General features: G+C 42.0%; 1 protein-coding gene and 1 long non-coding RNA gene across 5 annotated transcripts in view; one reads left to right on the forward strand and one right to left on the reverse strand.

Moving 5' to 3' along the window:
- The window catches only part of KCNAB1 (potassium voltage-gated channel subfamily A member regulatory beta subunit 1), a 402,643-nt gene that overhangs the window by 196,229 nt on the left and 185,651 nt on the right, over window positions 1-20,763 (forward strand). The window lies entirely within an intron of this gene.
- LOC116864714 lies at window positions 2,601-12,941 on the reverse strand. Of its 2 annotated transcripts, XR_004382075.1 has the most exons (4): window positions 12,899-12,941; window positions 6,745-6,815; window positions 5,232-5,310; window positions 2,601-2,678 (listed from the first exon to the last, which is right to left on the reverse strand). It is a non-coding gene; the product is annotated as an uncharacterized LOC116864714 (long non-coding RNA). The 2 variants fall into 2 exon arrangements; XR_004382076.1 differs by lacking the exons at window positions 2,601-2,678; window positions 5,232-5,310 and adding an exon at window positions 5,702-5,786.

Consider the following 20,763-nt stretch of genomic DNA (forward strand, 5'->3'; position numbering starts at 1 on the left):
TTTTACAGTGACCCTGAATGTGGACTATCCCATTTTACAGAAGAAAAGTTGAGGCTCAGAGAGGTGGAGTGAGTGCCCAAAGCCTCCTGGGTAATAAGTGGCAGAGCCATTATTTGAACTTCCCATCTGTGGCTCAGTGTTTGTGGTATTGTGGTCTCTGCCCACGATTCTGCTTACTTCAAGGCAGCCCAAAGGCCTGTCTCTTTTAGTTACAATAGCACCTGTGTCTGTCCTGGGCTGATCATTTACCCAGGCAGTGGTGGGACATGGGCTACTGAGTGTCCCAGTGACGGTGGCAGACTTGCCCCAGTGTGGGTGCCTTCTCCTGCCTTTGCACCCCTGGTGCAGGGTGGGGAGCTCACAGCCCACCAGGGATAATGAGCCCCACTCCTGGCATCATCACTGCTTCTCCTCCCTTTGTGTGGGGTCCTAGAAAGAGGCATTGCTGGAAGACAGTATAATCGGATTCATTTAGTCTTTTTTGCTACCTGGTGACATGAGGGAGACTCCTATCAAGGTTCTCTGTCTCTGTTCTCTCATCTGTAATAGTAGATGACACTATCTGTTCAGTTTCTCTCTGTAAGTTGTCATAAACATCAAATATGATTATAGATGGAAACACAATTTCTGAAGGTAGAGTGACGTATGTTATCATTGTTTGTATCAAAGGGAAATTAAGGGATGCATTCTTTCTCAATATTAGCAGCAGAGGCATTTCTGAGGGGTTCACCTAAGAAACCTACACATTGTGTTGCCCAGATGTAAGTGCGGCTCCACAGTATCCTTCATCACAGCCCAGTGGAAAAGTCCATCTTGACTAGCATCCAGTTCAAGTGAAAGGAAAAATCCATTGGGAACTGGCTTCTGGATAAGCGACAAAATTAAAATCCCTGACATTCTTAGCAGTGATTCAGGATTCCTTCTGAAAGGGGAGAAACCATTCTGTTAACCACATGACCCCTCTCTCAGAGTTTGGGGGCTCACAACCCTCCCCCACCGTCCCTTTCAGGAAGATCCTTTTCTGAGAGTTCCAGGCAGCTCCTTCTCATTTCCAGCTGGCATGTCCTCCCTGTCTCCTCAGACAAGGCTCTCAGAGATAAGCAGCCAATTCAGAGACCTTGTGGGCAGAACCACCACCTGCACCTTCAACGGGCCTGTGACCATCTCACCTGACGGGCCAAGTCAGCGAGGATGAGGAGAGGAAATGGGTTTTATCAGTTAGGTGTCTGCCCAGACCTTTATTGCTGTTTCTTCATTGGCTAGCTCTGCTGCCAAGATGGCCGTTGTATCGTTCGCGTATATGATAACTGGATATTCGACTTCCGTTATTGTTGTTTCTTACTGGGAGAATTGGACTCCCCTGAGTCCACACTCCCCACCCCCCAAATTAAGGTGAATAACTAGAGAAATCTTGGTTTTATCAAATAATCATTAATGAAAAGAGACACTCCTCCCTTAATGCAGTACGCCAGTCTGAAAAATGTGGCATATTTCTACATTGAAGCCTCTGTTTACGGTAAATTTAATTACAGGAAATGCACTCATAAACTCGATGACTTTTCAGAAATACAAAAATGTCTTTTGTAATGTAAAGTGACAACTTACAGATATACACCTGTAGTAGATAGTAATACTGGTTTCCCTTGAAGTAGCATACCTGCGTTTGTGGCTAATTCGTGGGGTTGAAAACTGGTAGAAAGTTGTCAACTCTCAACAAAGGAAACTTCTAAAAACCAGTTCTAGACCATGGGTCAAGTTCTTTTGACACATAAGCCCGTCAGATTGTGTCTAAATTTGGGGTGACTACCAAGAAAATGGAAGCTCAGTTCTCACCATCTTAACCACAGTGCTGTTGTCTGAGTCCATGGTTCAGGCCTGCCTCAGGCCCCTGAACATCCGTGCACCTGCTGTTAGAACTTCTGCCCCTCCTCTGCCTGTTCCCACATCTGAGCTCTGTCAGGCTGAGATTGCGGCTTATCTTCCCGATGGCCAGTCCCACAGCACCACAGACCGCTGTACCCACAGACTGTGTCCAGGAAAATTTATTTTTTATTTGGCAGCTAAGAAATGCAATTCAGTGGTCCTCAAATGCTTTGACCATAACCATAGAAAGAGGTACATTTTCCATTGTAAGCCAGTGCACATACACAGATACTTGCACACTATACATCAAAGTTTAAAAAAAAAATCATTATCCTTAATATGGGATGGGTTGTGAGCTCTGATAGTTTCTATTCTATTCCATGCCATTTTATCCTGCTTAAAAAGACTGGATGTGACCTTTAAAATAGATTTCATGACAAACTAATGGGTCACAGCCATCAACTTGACAAACACTATCTAGTGTATGCTGGGAAAGGTTTATCCCACACCCACATCGCAGCCATCCCTGGCATCGGTTCCTTGACGCCCCCCCCCCCACCCCGTTGTTCCCAGTGGAGCCAGAGACACCGCCAGGCATGCCTGGCCAAGGTCCCCCGATGATACGCTATTTTCAACAAACACATGAATTTCAAAGAAAGTGCGAATGTGAGGGAAGCCAAACTTCATTTTGCATCCATCTATCTTTCTTTCTTTCTTTCTTTCTTTCTTTCTTTCTTTCTTTCTTTCTTTCTCCCCTCTATACTGCCAAAACCACAGGTGGTATTAAAGGTAGACCATTCCAGGTTTGGAGAGACCTAAAAAGAATGAAAATGTTCAGTTGGAAAAGTTGATGACTGGAAACTGCATTGCTTATCCTCTTAATTGAAGGGAAAGCACCCAAAGACATTCAGGTCTTTGAATGGGGTCTCCTTGATGATAAAGCCCAGTGTCTAGCTGTCCTCCCCTGTCCCTAAGTCTCCCTAGCTTCTCCTGTCCCTACACTGTGGACCTACATCTCCTGGGGTTGCTTGAGGAACACATGGAAATGCCACTTTCTCACACACTCTCTGACACACTATTCATTTCTTAATTCTGAGTTAGCCTGCCTTGCATACCCAAGAATTTTTAAGAATACCTCTGCACAAGGCCTCATACCCAGAAATTCCCATGTAACTGGTCTGAGGTGGGGCTGGGTATTGGTGTTTTTGAGTGCTCCCAAGTGTTTCGGATGAACAGTCAGGGCTGAGTAACCCTGGGATGGGCCGACCCTCCTGGGGTACTTCGGGAGTCATGTGGGTTTTGGGGATGGTGTCCAGGTTTGGTTCTCTTCCAGAGGCTCTCCCCACTGTCAGAAGCACAAGGAGGATTTCTCCTGATATCATAGCTGAGAGCTACTTCTCCTAAAGATACATCATTAATTGTTAGAGTCAGTGCCACTTACATACACACGAAGGAAGAAAAGCAGCATAAGCTTCACAGACTCTGACTGTTAGGAAGAATGGTGTCTGCCTCCCTCCCCCCACCTTATCATTCAGGGTCTGCCTGCCAGGCTGTGAACTTAGATCTTCCTGCATAAAATGGGCTCCAAATAGGGAGCTCTCTAGCTGCCACAGCTTTGTCTTTCTTAAATTTAAGGATTAAGATTTAATCCTTAAGCTTGAAGATTCTGGGTAAAATTCAGTTGGCCTGCGGAGGGGCCTCAGATTCTGCATTCCTAACAAGCTTTCAGATGATGCGGATGCTGCCTAGGCCTTAGAACAGATCAGCTTCTGGTCAGAGATCCCCCATGTGACCCTGTAAGTGGGCAAGCAGCCACGTGGGAGTTCATGATGATGCCTCGAAGATTCCTCAGAGACCTGGAATCAGAAGAAGAGAAGGTGTCGCCAAGTCTCCCTAGCTACAGAGAAGCTTCTTTCAGCGAATTGACCTCCTGGGTCAGGGCCCTTTCCATGTCCTTAGCCGACAGGAGAGGACTGAGCTTTTTGGCAAGTTCCCGGTGGGTTCATACTCCGGTTGAGACCTTCCCTTTTTGGCCTCCTTGGCTGACTAAGAAGCTGATTCTGAGGACATCAAAAGCACTGTGGTTTGGGCTCCACCGTAGTTAGGATTGGAGACTTTAATAAGCCCAGGGAACAGACACCAGTGACTGTACAAAAAAGCTACTTATTTGGAGTGACACTGTAAAGGCTAATTTACTGAAATATGAAAGTCAAGAAACACTAAGAAGTCAAAGAAAACTAGGAACTTGTGAGTGGAAAAACGTATCCTGCCTCCTCTTACTGGAGAGTGGAGATCTGCTTCGGCATGTTTGGCTTCCTCTCCATGTTTCTAAGAGTTAATGCCCTGGCTGAGATGCTACATGATCACTTTCCTATTCAGTAATTCACTAGCATCTCAGCGGCTTGAATCCACGTGATCTTCTTTGATAGGCAATCGGGTCCTCTTCTAGAATGGCCTGGAGAAACACTCTCTTTGGAACACACAGCTCCTTTTCCCTTTTTGTTGCTTTCAGTGGAGCTTGTCTTGGCCAGAGACACCCAAAGCTGCTTTTTCTTAGAAAAATCTGTATCATTTCCTCTTGACTTTATTTCTCCCTGGTTAACTTTTTAAAGGAGTCCTTTATGTGAACCACAAAAATACAGGATTGTAAAGACAAGGACCACTTCCCTTAATGAAATCAAACTCCTCTCAGGTTAGAAAGAGGGCAGTCTACCTGGAAGATAAGGACTGCTCTACTTCCCAGCCCAGATTCCTCCTTGCTCTGGTTCTGTCCTTCCCTGCCAAGAGCAACTTTCTCCTTCTGGAAACTACCACTAGCTGCCATTGGCCATCAACCCCTTGCCCACAGGTCTTAGGTGTTGGGTGTTTCTTCTTAAAATTCTCGTCACACGTGTAACATGAGTGTACTTGTGATCTGCTCAGAGGCATAGCTGAAAAGATGGGAATATTAAAATAAGGCTTTACCATAGACTGGGGCAGTGAATCTCAAATTGGAAGGCCCATTTAATATCTGATAACTAGGTCCCAAGCCCAAAGACCCTGTTTTACTATATCCAGGATGAGTCTGGTCTGACCAAAGACTACACTTTGTAAAACACTAGCTAAGAGATTAAAAAAAAAAAAGATTAATTGGAGAGAATAGCATACAGCTAAACAGGATCAGGTAGTAAATTTGTGCTCTCAGAACCCATAAGGTCTGTGTCCAGGTCTAGCCCTCTGCTCACTGCTCGTTCTAGAACCAGATGGTAAGGTCTAGAAACAGAGACTTCCCTGCTCCTTCCTGTGCAAGGTTAGTTGTCCAGGTTCTGAAACTTGTCCTCTTTCTCTGATAAGTGGTAATAATGTCTCTGTTTCTTCAAAGGCCTCACCTTCCACCAGAAGGGTGTTCCATATCCCATAGAGTCAAAGGGACAGTCACATCCGAATCCAACATGATATGCCTAATACCTGTTCAAGAAAGAAACAGAAACATACAGTGTCCATTAATGGGGGATAGGGGTGCCCATAGGTCATTGAAGGATAAATAAAGCTGACGAGTTCACACTACTACTGAATGGTAAACCAAAAGATTTCTTTGATATGAATTTTTGCTTCTTCCACCTTATTTTACTGATCAACCCAAATACTCCCTGTTCTTCATGGTGAAAATGGAAAATTTAATTTTGGTGCACCCATAGATGGCACCCCAAAAGTATGGCCTCTTTTTCCCAGAGTTCACATTCTAAACAGGCTGAACAAACTAAAATCACATTGTTCCTACCCATTCTGCCCTATAATAAACAGCAGGCTGCCTAAAATCTTTCCAGAGTGAGAAGTATAAACAAATACATGGTATAATTTGTTTTATTTATTTGCACTTTAATTGTATGCTGTGCTCAGCAGGCAGGGAATCAGATTCTGAAGGTGCTGTGATTCTTCTTTTCCTGGTGACAAAGGGGAAAAATGAATTACTCCATTAATAATGTTTGCTTTGGGGAGAAAGAAATGGATCAAGGTTTTAAAAATGAATGTACCAGTTTTAAAGTTCAGTTTTAATTGCGTTACTTGTTTTTATGATGATCCCTAATTCTCAAAGTTTATTATATAATTGAAAATAAAGAAATACCCTATCTTTGATCGCATGTTGTGTTAACATGAAAAAAAAAATTGAAGTTCACAGAGATTCAAGAGCTCTGGAATTTGAGATTATGGCACTTGAATTCAAAACAGATTTATGGATTTGGGAACCCATTATGGCCTACGAAACAAACAAACAAAAAAATTCAGTTTGAGAATATTCCATTTGAGATCCCTGGGCCCAAGGTAAAAGAAACGTGAAAAGTCATTTACGTTATTACATTTTGCTGCAACAAACGCTAAGAGAAGTAGGGCTGATAAGTTGGTCCTGGTGCTGGAGCAGGGTTGTAGCCATTTAGTTGCTGGATAGTGGGGACAGGGAGAGGGGGAGGGTAATTGCTGGGATGTGGCCGTTGGGGCACCTGGAGGGGTGCTTGAGGGAGCTTGAGGCAAGGATTCCTTACCGACTAACTGGGAAGGTCAGTGTTGAAATATTCTCTACCCATCCTCATTTGAACAAGAAACAGAAGAGTAATTACCAACTTTAGGCTGTGTATGAAAGAAATGAAGGAAAATGGAAATGACAGAGAAAGAAAGGAGAGGAAAATAAATCAATGAGGCTGTCTGGTGCTGGACTGCTGGGCGGCATCTCACCACAGGGCTAACTGAATTAAATCCAGTTTTGCTAAGCTGGATTTTTACAGCCATCTCATTGTTCTCAAGGAACAAATGGGGGAGCGCACACTTCAGTTAAATGGACATTAAGTACTCACTCTCCCTGGAACAAAAGCGATGTATTTGCCTCTGTTATGGTCCGATACATACCTTTCCCATGTTCATATGGTTAATGATATGGTCTGGAGTAGTTATTAGCAAAGAGCTCTTCTAGTCAACACCTGAAGGGAAATAAAGCAAATCAGCTATAGTTTAACCTCTACATTTTGTTATTTTTGAACTGGTAGGAGAGAAGCTTAGAGGAAATCATGTAATTTATAGTATACAAAGTGCTGATATATACGTGCTCCATGAAAAGCTATGGTCACGTTAGAGTCTGTGAAGAAATAAATTAGCGGGAGCATCATATCATCTCTCCCAAGTAAGGAACAGCGACACTTCACCAAGGAGAGTCGTGCCCAGTGGAAAAAGCACGGCATTTGTAGTCAGCCAAGATTTAAGTTCCAGTCATGACATAGTCTCTTAAATGCTTTATAATTGGAAGAAATCTTAGCACCATTTTTTTTCCCTCTTAAAAAAACAGGTATGCTAAGCGCCGGGGTTGGTATGAGAATTAAATGAAATAACATATGTAAATTATCTTAATCACACTAAGTGATTATCTAATGCTAGCTCTGACAATCATCAAAAATGAAGAAGTCAAATGTAGAGGCATCTAAGAAAAAGGCAGAAGTTGATTCATGTTATGGAGACATTTTTTCCCCTATTATAGCCTTTACATTAATTCATCAGATGAATTTTCAGACTTCTTACCACCTGGTTCTGTTTTGTTAGCCTGCCACGGTCTTAAAATTTATGAGTAGAATGATCAGAGTGATAGAATAAAACCAGCTCTCCTACTGAGATATGAGAGAGAAGAAAGGACCAAGATGACATTATTTACTCTTCTGAGTACATTTCTTATAAGGTATTCCAAGTCTATGTGGCATAAATCTGTAAAGATCCTGGGAAAAATCCTGAGGCAGGAAATATTTATTATGTTTTATTGGTCAGATTAAAAAAAAAAAGGTGACACAAATTCTAATAAGTCTAGAAGACAAAAGACATTTAGCCTCAAGGACTAGGCAAAAGGTGTGATCCAGTATATGAAATGTGACAAAGAAAGCAAGGGCAACAAGAAAAACAGGACTGAAATAATCCCAGGACAAATGAGACCATTAGCACCATCTATCTCAGTCAGAATGGGGCTTTTAACCCCTGTGAATCAGCCCCCAAGGGGGGGATAGGACATCACTGCTTGCTGTTGGAGGAGGTCAAGTCTTTGCAGGCTCCTAACACTCAGAGATGCCTTGGTCTCTCGTAGATTTGTCAGGCCAAGGTCCCGATTTCATTGGGGAGAGTTGGAGAACCAGTAGAATTGGGTTAGTTTGGTTTCATATAAGAAACTCATCCACAGCATGTTATGTACAGAAGTGTATCCGCTATAGCATTTTATTGTCTGTGGAAAGATCAGTCAAAACAGCACTTAAGAAATCTGGAAATTTCAAGCCCTCAAGTTCTTTCACAGATTCATGTAACAAGTAATTTAGAGAGCTTGTCCATCATTTCTGAGTGATATTTTTCCTTCAAATATTAATTTCTAGTTCTCCAAAGTTTTGACCTTTAAATTGTTTCACAATTCCTCTATCTTCATATACTTTAAACTAACATGGTGCTTCTGTGAGATTTCCAGGGGAAATTCTCAATGTGTACTATATGGATCCAACAGGGCAGTGTCAGTGAAACCAGAAAGAGAGGAATTGGGGGGGATTCTGGTCCATTCTTCCTCCTCTTTTTCCTCCTCCTCCTCCTCCTCATTCTCTTCTTCTTCCTCATCCTCCTCCTCTCTCTCTCTCTCTTTTTCTATTCAGGAAATATATCAGGACCATCTATTTACCAAAGAGACAGACATTTTTCTAGGCTCTGGAGAGACAGAAAAGTGTACACAGGGCCCCTGTTCTCGAGGTATAAGGAAGCAAAAACAAATACATTAATAAAAGAATGTAAAGAGTAGTAAGAACTATGACAGAAAACAAAACATAAGGAGCAGAGAGAAAAAGTCACAGGAGGAGACTTATTTTAAGCTAGGGTGCTCAGGGTGGGCTTTTTGAAGCTGTGACATTTAAACTGAGGTCTAAAAATGAGATGGCAAGAGTGGGCAGAAGAACATCCAGAGAGTAGAAACGGTACATGCAAAGGTCACGAGTGGAGGAAGCAGTTCGCTTGGGAGAATGGCTTGGAGGGGCGCAGGAGGAGAAGCAGACCAGACGAGGGACTATTGCTGCAGTCCAGGCAAGAGATACGAGTGAGTAGATGAGGGTGGCGACAGCAGAGGTTCAGGGCGGCTGCTAGAACTGAGACTCCAGAGATGGAATGACATTTCCTGCGGGCCAGTTGGCCATGACATAGTCTTCCCTGCTTTCTGGTCTGAGTAGCTACGAGGATGATGGTGTCACTTCCTGAGCTGAGGAACAGGTTTTAAGGGAAAAAGATTAAGAGTTACCTTTTGGACATCTGAGGTGGAGAAATCTGCCTGACGAGTGGAACTGTGGGGAAACAATACACTTGTGTCTGAAGCTCAGAAGAGGGCTCTGATTTGATGAAATGTCTTCGGGAGGCATCAACATAAATTCAATATTATGATGGAATCCACGGGAATGGATGTGATTCCCTACAAGGCATGTAATTAGATTGGGGCCTCCACTGAGTGAAGGTAAAGGAGCTTCCTTTTATGGTATTCATCTGTGATGAGTCTCTCCACTTCCAAAGCTCAGCTTAAAAATTAGTATTTATGGAGAGTCTTTCTATGCCCCAAAGCTAGCCTCCAAAGCTATCCTCTGGACTAAAGCAGAATGACTTTTACTAGATGACGCTATCAGCCTACACTGAAGCACTTTGTGAAAAACCATACCAGGAACTCATCCCGGGGTTTACCATAAAGATGTTGTAGAGGGTCTCCTTGATTCTATCTCAGGAGGGGAATATGCTAGCATCCAGACTTAAGATCCATTTTATTTTGGCAAGCAGAGGGATTTTAAATATTTTAATTATATTATCTATACTGGATAAGCATGTGTTCTGTAAATAGCCACAGTCATCTCTACTCCCTATTGCATACCTGGCTGATTTTCTCAGTTTTGTTTCCTCCTGGGCCCCGGGGAGTCGGCATTTGAGTTTGCTGCCCCAGCCTTTGCACACGGTAGGTAAGGTGACAAGGATGATGATGGTGGTGATTTTGATGACAGCATGGCGAAGATGGTGGCGATGATGACCGTCTCCATGTATTGAGCACACTGTATGTCAGATGTTGTCTTGAGCTCTCCATGTCTACTCAGAAGGACCCAATGACCCTATGAGGTAGCTGCTATTTTCCCCATTCACAGATGAGGCAATTGAGGCACAGGGAGGTCGAGTTCCCTGTGCTTGGTTATACAGCTCCTGAACTCTTAAACATTTCATTAGACTACATTGATTAATGGAAATGGTAATCCGTTCTAGAGGTACAAATCTGTCATGGCGAGATTATCCGGGGGCAAGTGGAAGAAAAACAAAAGCAGAGAAATCCTGAAGCGGTACACTTATGTCCTGTTGTAGCCCACGGTGGGACCGCAACAGAAGCTACCTTTGCTGTCTCTAGTCCAGCGCTGTATGGACCACCACCAACCCACGAGCAGTCCCCACTGAAACCACACAAGAGGTCAGAGTGAAGTCTCCTGTTCAAACAGCTATTGGTTTCACAAGTAATTTCTAAAGAGGAAAAGATAATCAGTGGCGTTGAGGGAGTTGGTGACCCTCTACGTTCTCTGCGTGCTCTGCGTTCTCCAGCTGCTTCTTTCCTTCCTTAATTTTTAGTTCCTACTGAGTTCTTTCCTCTTCTCTACAATTTCATTGTCTCCCTGTTATTTCCTACATAGACTAAGCCCTACTGCAGTCAGCTAAACAATTTCTGAGCTCATTAAGGCAGAGATCCCTTGCGATTTTGTTTATCTTTTTCAAACTATTTTGAAAACGCAGAGCTAAATGTTCTAGTTGACGTGGGCCAACATTTGGATCTTATCTTGTTATTTGTATGTTAATGTTACCTGTGTCTGCCATCACTTTGTTCTAAAAGGCCTTAGTAGTCAGCGCCCATGTCAGCATAATTAAACTTTGGTTCCTTCTTAGTGCACAGGAATGCAAGTTTGTTTGTTTTTCATTTTAAATAAATGAGATAAAAAGGTGAATTCATCAAACAGATCAGTTAAGAAAGATGACTTTCTTCACAGGGAAAAATTCTTCCAGGGGAAGGATTGTTCTCAATACATTTAGGTTTTTGTTTATATAGCATTTTACTTGGAGATTGAGTGGGGAAAAAAAAAAAGACCTGGAATTCTAAATTTCTTCATAGCTATTGCCTCCTGACGATGAGCAAAGAATAAAAAACAAAGCATTTCAGAAGTGAAGACATAAGCCCACAAAGGTTCTCCAGGAAAACGTGATGTGTGTAGTGCCAGAAAGCCTAAACCACAAATTCTACTGCAGTGTTCGGTAAGACCTAGCTGAATTAGAGAATTCCTCATCCCTGCTCTGTCCTTGGCATTAGGTCAGGGGAGGGCGGGAGGTGTTGACAGAAGCAGCCCCTGCCCTCCCCCAGTGGAGGGGAGCAGAACAGGGGACTCCGCAGTTGGAACACTGTGTTAAAGGTTCTGTGAGCGACACGCATGGGGTGCCAAAGCAGGCACTCAGCGAAGGAGTGGAATCTCACGGATGGATAGGTGGTCGGGTCGGGGAACAACTTAGTTTTTAAATCATGTAGCATGGAAAGGAAATGAAAAACCTGAACTAATCTGGAAGCTCTCCTAAGAAACCTCTTTGAGGTTTCTCAAGAAATCTCAGAGCAGACACAACAACGCTGTCGTTCCTCTCCTGGTTGGCAACAATGAGCCATCTTGTGCTGCGTGAGTGGGGAAAGGTGAGCGGACAACGCAAACAGACTCCTCTGGCACAGAAGAGCCAGGGCGAGGCAGACAGCTCTGGGATAACAAAGGAAAGCTCTGCGTCACGGGAGTGTGTGGGATTCTGAGGACGAGGTGTGCCTGAACAGATGCAGGCTTTCTGTCACGCTGTGTGGGGTGCTGGGCTCAGTCCACCATCTCTCGGCATCCTCCTGACGTCATTCATTAAATTCCACCTTATCTGTCATCCAGCACTTACTGTCCTGTTGTTCACTGGCTCCCCCCTGGTTTCCTTTTCCTTGTTAATCCTCATCCAGGATTTCACGGGCAATACAAACTTCTGGGCCCACACAGAGAATTTCCTTTAGCCTGTTCAAAGGTGGAGGGGCCCTGGGGCACAGGTCATGGCCAGAAGCTCCCCTCATTCCATAAATTCTCTGATCTGCCCTCCCAATAAATGGAAGGCTCTTAGGGGGAGAGGGTTACCCTGTCAATGAAGCTGTGTGAGGTCTGTGACATTCCTGACTTCTCTGTAACTGTGCTTCATTCTGTTGATTTTTGTCCCTCATCCCTGTGTGTGTGTGTACAAAGCAATCTCAGGCAAGTTAGGGTCTCTTCCTGCTTTTCTTCTGGGACTGTGCCCTGTTCTGGGGGACTGGCACAGTGTCAAGGAGAGCATGCGCTGGGCCTAGAGTCTCCAGCCACTGAGGAGCTCTGTGAGGTGGCTTGGGCTTATCTGTCCAGGCTTCATAGCAGCCACCCTAGCTCAAGTCCACAGAGAGGCCCAGGGGATGGGGGTGGGGGAGAGAGAGTACACTTCTCTCCTCACACTCACCATCATCCTGTCTCAGTATCTGCCAATAACACTTCTCCTGAGGGCTCCTCTGGACGACCCACATCAATGTCTAGGTCTCTTCCTTCCCTCTTCAGAGACTGTTGTTGTCCACAGGCTGGGAGGATATGAGCTATGCCTCATCATAGATTCTTCCAAAGCTTTATCTTGCCCAGAGTTTTTCTGCGTCTCCTCTGGAGATGAATGTCTGTGTTCTGTGGTATCACAGTCACAGTAAATACTGTAGCTCCAGCTTCTAAAGTGGGATGGTCATGGGAGAGGCAGGGGGTTGAGCTAGCAGGAAACAGAAGGGAAAGGCACTACAGAGAATATGGCATAATATCATTATCCTCACAGAGTTCGCCCCAAGTCCTCACCCTGGCTTGGACCTCTCTACTGTCTCTCATACTTCAGTGGCAGGAACCCGACTAAACCCGGGGACGACCTGCTCCATTGCCAGTTGTCTCCTTTTTACCAAGTCTCCCAGTAATATCCATACCTCGGTCTTCTGCATTTGGGGTCACATTCAGCACATCTATTCCATGTTCCCTTGTTGCTCCTTGCTGCCCAGGCCCCAGGGGAGCAGCCTGAAAAGCAAACAACCACCACCCACAGGAGAGAGGCTTTGGTGGGTAGTGGGCAGGGCAAGTCTGTAGCCCCACCAGAATCCAGCTGGCCTCTTTCTGTCCTCTGCCCCATTCTGGCAAGCTTCTGCCTCAGGGATTCCCCACAGGCACCTAAGACCATGGGAGCAGGCCTGGCTACGTGTTCTCCAGCCTGGCTGTGGACTGCCTGGGTGCTGCTGGGGAGGCTGGGCCTCTCAGCCGGGAGCAACACACTTGCCCTGCTACCCCCTGCACGTAGACAGTGAATCTAGCATTCTGCACTCCCGTGGTTGACAGAAACTCTTCAGATGATTCCAACACAGACCCGCTGGGAGAACTCTGCTATGAGCAATTGTTAAGTGGTTCACCAAATATAAAACTAATTAGAAGTGGAGGTAAAATCTGTCAACTGACGAGCTATTCTTCAGGCGGTCAGCTGTTCATTCTCAGCTTTCTGTCAGCCTGAGCTTCCTTCCTTTCACAGACACCACTTTTTATCCCCATCCTCATCCCTTTCTCTGTCCTTTTTTCCTTTTCTTCTTTTTTTTCTCTTCTCAAACATTGATTGAGCTCCTGCTACATTCCAATCAGACAAGGGTGAATCAGACCCAGACCCAGCCTCATTCAAGTTAATATGTTATCATGGTAAGTGTGTAGGTTGCCTAAGTTGTCTATTGCTGTGTAACAAATTACTCCAAACTTTGGTGGCTTAAAACCACATTTATTATCTCACAGCTTCTGGAGATCAGGAATCCAGGCACAAGCTTAGGGAGGTCCTTTGGCTCAGGGCATCTAGGAGCTGACAGACAAGGTGTAGGTCTGGCCATTAGCCAGCTCGAGGCTCAGCTGGCGGAAGCTCCACTTCCAGACTCACTCATGTTACTCTTGGCAGGCTTGAACATTTGATGGCTGCTTGCTGGCTGTTGGCCAGAGGCCTCCTTCATTTCCTTGCCACATGGGCCTGTCTGCAGAGCTGCTCACGACACGGAGACTGGCTTCCGTCAGAGTGAGGGAGCAAGAAAGGGTAGAAAGAAGCTATCGCTTCACTGTATTCTGTTTTTCAGGAACCAGTCTCTGGTCTGGCCTATACTCAAAGGGAGGAGATTGATGACACAGAGTGTGAACGCTGGGAGGCACAAATCACTGGGGGATGCTAGAGGCTGTCTACCATTGCGTCTTTTAAAACACTTCAGCCTCAAATCATCTAGCCCAAACACATCAGTTACCCTTTCCTAAAGATGCACTTAGGAAGGGAGGTGATGAAATTTAAGGAACATTAGAATAAAGCCCCAAAGATGGAATAAAGGTAGTTCATAATTCCTGTTTTCTGGAGAATTGAGAAAACCTAATCAATCCTGCTTAAACATATCCTCCCACCCATCCCCCCAAAAGACCAGTTCCAGTCAGGTAAAGTAGGGTATATTCAGCTGAAGAGCCAATATTCAGCTCCATCTGCATCCCTATCTATTTCCAGAGAAACTAAGGCATTCTAACTTGGGATGCACCTACTTGACTTGCTGTGTCTGTGATCAGATTTCCTCCAACCAGCAAAACCCACAACTTTAAGAATATAGCTCACACACAATATCCAAATGAGAGAATTCCATTCAAGAATCTAGCCTGCGAGCTGTTATTATTCATTTAAGGTGTTGGAGGAGAGAAAGTCTGAAGGTACCCCTAATTTGCTGCCTTGGGATAACACATTTGAGATGAAGTCGATTAATACTTCAGTGTCTGCTAGACCTGAGTTATAGCAACTCATGTTTCAGTCTAAAAGATTAATATGTATCATACAAATGGATTCTGCAGTGCAATTTAAGATTTTTAAGAGAGTATATTCACACTCATGTCATCATTTTTGAAGAAATGAAGGCAGATTGGAAATATCTAAATATTTTTGACAATGTACAATACATCACCAAAGAATCTGCTATTTTAATTTATACACATTGTCAGCATTGAAATGAGACCCACGTCCTTAGATTCTAACTCAGTCTCATAAACAACAATGCAGTGGCCCTCAAGAGCCCTCTGAAAGGTAGCACACAGGCAGTGACTGAAATAAAGGAGATGTTCATGTTGCCTAGACTGCTTCCTCACTTGTGCTCAGTGCTCCACTTGCCTTCTTGTAAAATGGTTAGCCCTGCCTATGTTGACTACCTTAAAAGTCCTTGTTCATTGAAATACTCCAGCAAATTGCTGGTGGCACTTCCTCTAGTACAAAAACAAAATAAAAATCCTCTATGACTCAAAGCTTAGGATTTTATTGCTAATTTGGTCAAGGAGTAAATTTGTCTCTATGATCGAAATATAGTTTAAGAGGATTCCATATAACGCATAAGTTTTTTGATCTTTACCTACGATCACGTTGGGGAATTTGATTTTGAACCCTCAGAACCTCAGACATTATGATTTTGTTATTTGCAACTGCGTGGAATTTCATACTGTAGAAAATGTGATTCTAAGTTAGAATTCACTGGAGAAAAACATAGAAACCTGTCTTAATACATCACTTACAGAGGGCGTGAAAATGAGCAGGAATACTTTTCACACTGCAAAATCCATTCCCATAATGCATCAGGTAAGGCTAAGGTGGCGACTACAAAAAACAAATTCTGCCTTCATTTTTCAAATATGATTCATCTGCCCAGATTGCCGATGGGACAATAGAGTCCCAGAGAGGCTAGGTGATACTAGCAATTATGCTACTAATTAAACCCAAGCTTTCTGATTTTTACTCACTGCCTTTTGTAAACCCAAGAGGCTCCTGTTTTTCAAATTTAGAAATTAAGCAACTCTCAGAGCTCCCTTTCTCTGAGCTTCTATGAAAACAATACAACAAAATGCAGCACAAGCCAAATCTGCAATGAACTTGGGGATTGATCATCACCAGCCCCACAAAGTACACATTAGGGCTCTAAGTAAATTTCCCTCAGTGGTGCACAGGTTTCTGCAGAGGTGTCTTTTACCAACTTGAAAAAGAAGGGTTCGAAGACCCACATTTCTCTGGATTTTCCAGCAATGATGAAATCCTATAGACACAGGAGGTTAGAGGAGAAGGACTGTGGTTTCAAATGTAGCTTCCAGGAAGAATGCCTCTATCTCGTTGGCTTTGTCTTCCCAAGTTACAGCACCAGGGAGTTCCTTGAACTGCCCACTCAGTTGGCATAATGCCTCTGGTGTGTTGTGATGTGGTGGGTGTTTTATTTGAGACAGTGAAGTGGAAGAAACAGTCTCTAAGGCCGAAGTCATGAAAGAGGAATGTTTCAGGAACATGTACTCACACCTCCCTGTCTGTCTATCCATCTGTCTGTCTCCCTTTCTCTCACACATGTGCACACACGCCCTTGTTCTGAAGACTCTGGATTCTGTCACCAGGCTTGAATAGATCCATGTCACCTCAGTGAAGCCTTTGACCGGTCTGGGAAGAGGCTCATCCCTCAATGAGTAGGAACTTTGACGGCAGACACAGATAGAAAAGAAGGTCATAATATTTGAGCTATCGCGAGAAATATTGTTTTTATGAGAAACTTAAGAATTCCATTTCTTGTTTTCTGCATGTCAGTGCAATGTTTCACAAACCTAGTGAACTTGCATTTGCGTAGTACAAGATTTTTACTATTTTCTCATTCATATGGCTTCTTAAAAAATCATCAAAACCTATTTGATTCTCACAATGCCATTTGGTATGTTTTAATAAATTGTAGGAAGTTTTAGACTAGTATTCTTCAATAGAAATATAATGAAACTACATGTGTAATTGAAATTTTTCTAGGACCATGTTAGAAAAATGAAAAAAGTGGGTGATACTCATTTTAATAATATATTTTGTTTAATCCACTCTATCCATAATACTATTTTGATATATAATGAATATAAAAATTATTAATGAGGTACTTTATGTTATTTTTTCATACTTAATCTTCAAAATCTGGTAGGTATTAGGGGGTGCCTGGTTGGTGCTGTCAGTAGAACACATGACTCTCAATCTTGGGTTGTGACTTCAAGTCCCATGTTGGGCATGGAGCCTACTTTAAAAAAACAAAATAAAACACTGAATTTGGATGTTAAATTTTTATCAGAAATCCTTAGCCTGTATTTAACTTTAATAAAATTTCATTTGAAAAAGTTTGTTCACATTTCCAAGTTGTTCCAGATATACTTAAGATAGCTGAAGTGAGTATGAATTTTAAAATTTAAATTAATTAAAATTGATATTAAAAATTCAGTTTCTTAGTTGCTAGCTACATTTCAAGTGAACAATAGCCACATGTGTCTAGTAGCTATCATATGATATGGAACAGGCTTAGAATAATAAAACTTTTTATCCTTTGAGCCACCATAAATCTCACTACAGAAGGATTTTATCATTTTCTTACCTTGCCACATAATCTCTACTTGTTTGATGTTTGTTATCCTCATAGTATCTTTTTTAATGAAGGACATTAGGGATTTGTGAAATTAGTCTTTTAATCCCAATATAGTTAACATACAGTTTTATACTAGTTTCAGGTATATAATGTAGTGATTCAACAGTTATATACATTATTCAGTGCTCATTATGATAAGTATATCCTTAATCCCCTTCACCTAGTTCACTCATCCCCCAGCCCAACTCCCCTCTGGTAACCACCAGTTTGTTCTCTGTAGTTAAGAGTGTGTTTTTCAGTTTGTCCATTTTATTTCGTTCATTTGTTTTGTTTCTTAAATTTCACATATGAGTGAAATCATATGGTATTTATGTTTTTCTGGCTAATTTCGCTTAGCCTCATACCCTCTAGATCCATCCATGACATTGCAAATGGCAAGATTCCATTCCTTTTTATGGCTGAATAATATTTCATTGTGTATATATACCACTTCTTCTTCTTCTTCTTCTTCTTCTTCTTCTTCTTCTTCTTCTTCTTCTTCTTTAAGATTTTATTTATTTATTTGACAGAGAGAGAGATCACAAGTAGGCAGAGAGGCAGGCAGAGAGTGATGGGGAAGCAGGATCTCTGCTGAGCAGAGAGCCCCAATGTGGGGCTCAATCCCAGGACCCTGAGACCATGACCTGAGCTGAAGGCAGGGGCTTAACCCACTGAGCCACCCAGGCGCCCCTGTATACCACCTCTTCTTAATCCATTTATCTATTGATGGACACTTGGATTGCCCTCATCTTTTGACTGTTGTAAATAATGTTTCCATAAACATAGGGGTACATATATCTTTTCAAATTAGTGTTTTCATGTTCTTTGGGTAAATAACTAGTAGTGGAATTACCGGATGATATGGTAATTTTTTGAGGAACTTCAAAATTTTCTACAGTAGCTGCCCCAGTTTGCATTCCAACTAACAGCTCCTTTTTCTCCACATTCTTGCCAACGCTTGTTGTTTCTTGTATTGTTGATTCTAGCCATTCTGCCAGGTGTGTGGTTGTATCCCATTGTGGTTTTGATTTGCATTTCCTTGATGATGAGTGATGTTGAGCATCTTTTCATGTGTCTGTTGGCCATCTGGATGTTCTCTTTGGAGAAATGCCTGTTCATGTCTTGTGTTATGCATTGTTTGGTTTTTGGTTGTATAAACTCTGTATGATTTGGATACTGACCTTTTATCAGATATGTCATTTGTAAACATTTTCTTCCATTCAGTAGGTTGTCTTTTAGTTCTGTTGATTGTTTCCTTTGCTGTGCAGAAGCTTTTTATTTTGATCTGGTCCCAATAGTTTATTTTTGTTATTGTTTCCCTTGCCTCAGGAGACATATTTAGAAAAATGTTGCTACAACCAATAGCAGGGAAGTTACTGTCCGTGTTCTTTCCTAGGGGTTTTATGGTTTCAGGTCTCATATTTAGGTCCTTGCCAGTTTGCGTTTATTAGTATGTGTGATATGATGAAGTGGTCCAGTTTGATTGTTTTGCCGTCCAGTTTTCCCAGGATCATTTGTTGAAGAAACTGTCTTTTTCCCATTGCATATTCTTTCCTGTTTTGCTGAAGATGAATTGACCACATTATCATGGGTTCATTTCTGAGCACTCTATTGTGTTCCATCGATCTATGTGTATACTACAATTCTGTGGCATATCTTGAAATTTGGGTTTGTAATACCTCCAGTTTTGTTCAATGAATCAAGACTGCTTTGACTATTCAGGATCTTTTGTGGTTCCATATAAATAATAAAATTATTTGTTCCAGTTCTGTGAAAAATGTGTTGGTACTTAGATAGGGATTGCATTAAACCTATAGATTGCTTTGGGTGGTATGGACATTTTAATGATATTTGTTCTTCCAATCCATGACCCTGGAGTATCTTTCCATTTGTTTATATCATTTTTAATTTCTTTCATCAGTGTTCTGAAGTTTTCAGAGTACAGGAATTTCACCTGCTTGATTAAATTTATGCTAAAGTGTTTTATTATCTTTGGTGCAATTGTAAATAGAATTATTTTCTTAATTTCTCTTTCTGCGACTTCATTATTAGGGGTTGGGAATCCAGTGGATTTCTATATATTGATTTTATATCCTGTGATCTTACTAAAAGCATTTATCAGTTCTAGTAGTTTTTTGGTGGAGTCTTTAGGGTTTTCTATATATGGTATCATATAATCTGTAAATAGTGACAGTTTTTACTTATCAATTTGGATGCCCTTTTTGCTTGTCATATTGCTGTGGCTAGGACTTCCAGTACTATCTTCAATAAAAGTGGTGAGAGTAGACCTTCCTTTTTTTTTTTTTTTTTTTTTAAGATTTTACTAATTTAAGAGAGTGAGAGAGTGAGTGAGTGAGTGAGAGAGGGAGATGTAGAAAGAATCTGAAGCAGACTCCACACTGAGCCCAGAGCCAGGGGTGGGGCCTGATCCCACAACTGTGACCTGATCTGAAACCAAGAGATGGATGCTCAACTGACTGAGTCACCCAGGCACCCAGGTAGAATAGAGATTCTTATCTGTTCCTGATCTTAGGGGAAAAGCTCTCAGTTTTTCATCATTGAGTATAATGCTACTTGTGGGTCTTTTATATATGGCCTTTAACATTTTGAAGTATGTTCCCTCTAAACTTACTTTGTTGAGGGTTTTTTTCTTTTTATTGTGAACGGGAGTTGTATTTTGTTGAATGCTTTTTCTGCAGCTATTGAAATGATCCTATGGTTTTTATCTTGTTTATGTGATGTGTTACATCCGTTGATTTGCAAATATTGAACCACCCTCGCTTCCCAGGAACAAATGCCCCTTGATCATGGTGAATGATTTTTTTAACATATTGTTGAATTCAGTTTGCTAATATTTGCAGATTTTTGCATCTATGTTCATCAGATATATTGGTCTGTAGTTCTCCTTTTTTGGTTGTCTTTATCTGGTTTTGGATCAAGGAAATGCTGGTTTCATCGAATTAATTTGGGAAATTTCCTTTCTCTTCAATTTTTTGGAATAGTTTGAGAAGATGAGGTATTAATTCTTATTTAGATGTTTGGTAGAATTGACCTGTGAAGCCATCTGGTCCTGAACTTGGGTTTATTAGAAATTTTTTGGTTATTGATTCAACTTTTTTCGCTGATGATCTGACTGTTCAAATTTTCTATTTCTTCCTAATTCAATTTTAGGAGGTTCTATGTTTCTAGGAATTTATCCATTTTTTTAGGTTGTCCAATTATGATTTTTCATAATATTTTTCTAGAATCCTTTGTGTTTCTGTAGTGTCAGTTGTTATTTCTCCTTTTTCTGATTTTGTCTATTTGTGTCTTCTCTCTTTCTCTCTCTTTTAACGAATCCAGCTAAAAGT

Source organism: Lontra canadensis, unplaced genomic scaffold (assembly GCF_010015895.1).
Source record: "Lontra canadensis isolate GAN:19392208 unplaced genomic scaffold, GSC_riverotter_1.0 scaffold6, whole genome shotgun sequence".
Classification (NCBI taxonomy): Eukaryota; Metazoa; Chordata; class Mammalia; order Carnivora; family Mustelidae; genus Lontra; species Lontra canadensis.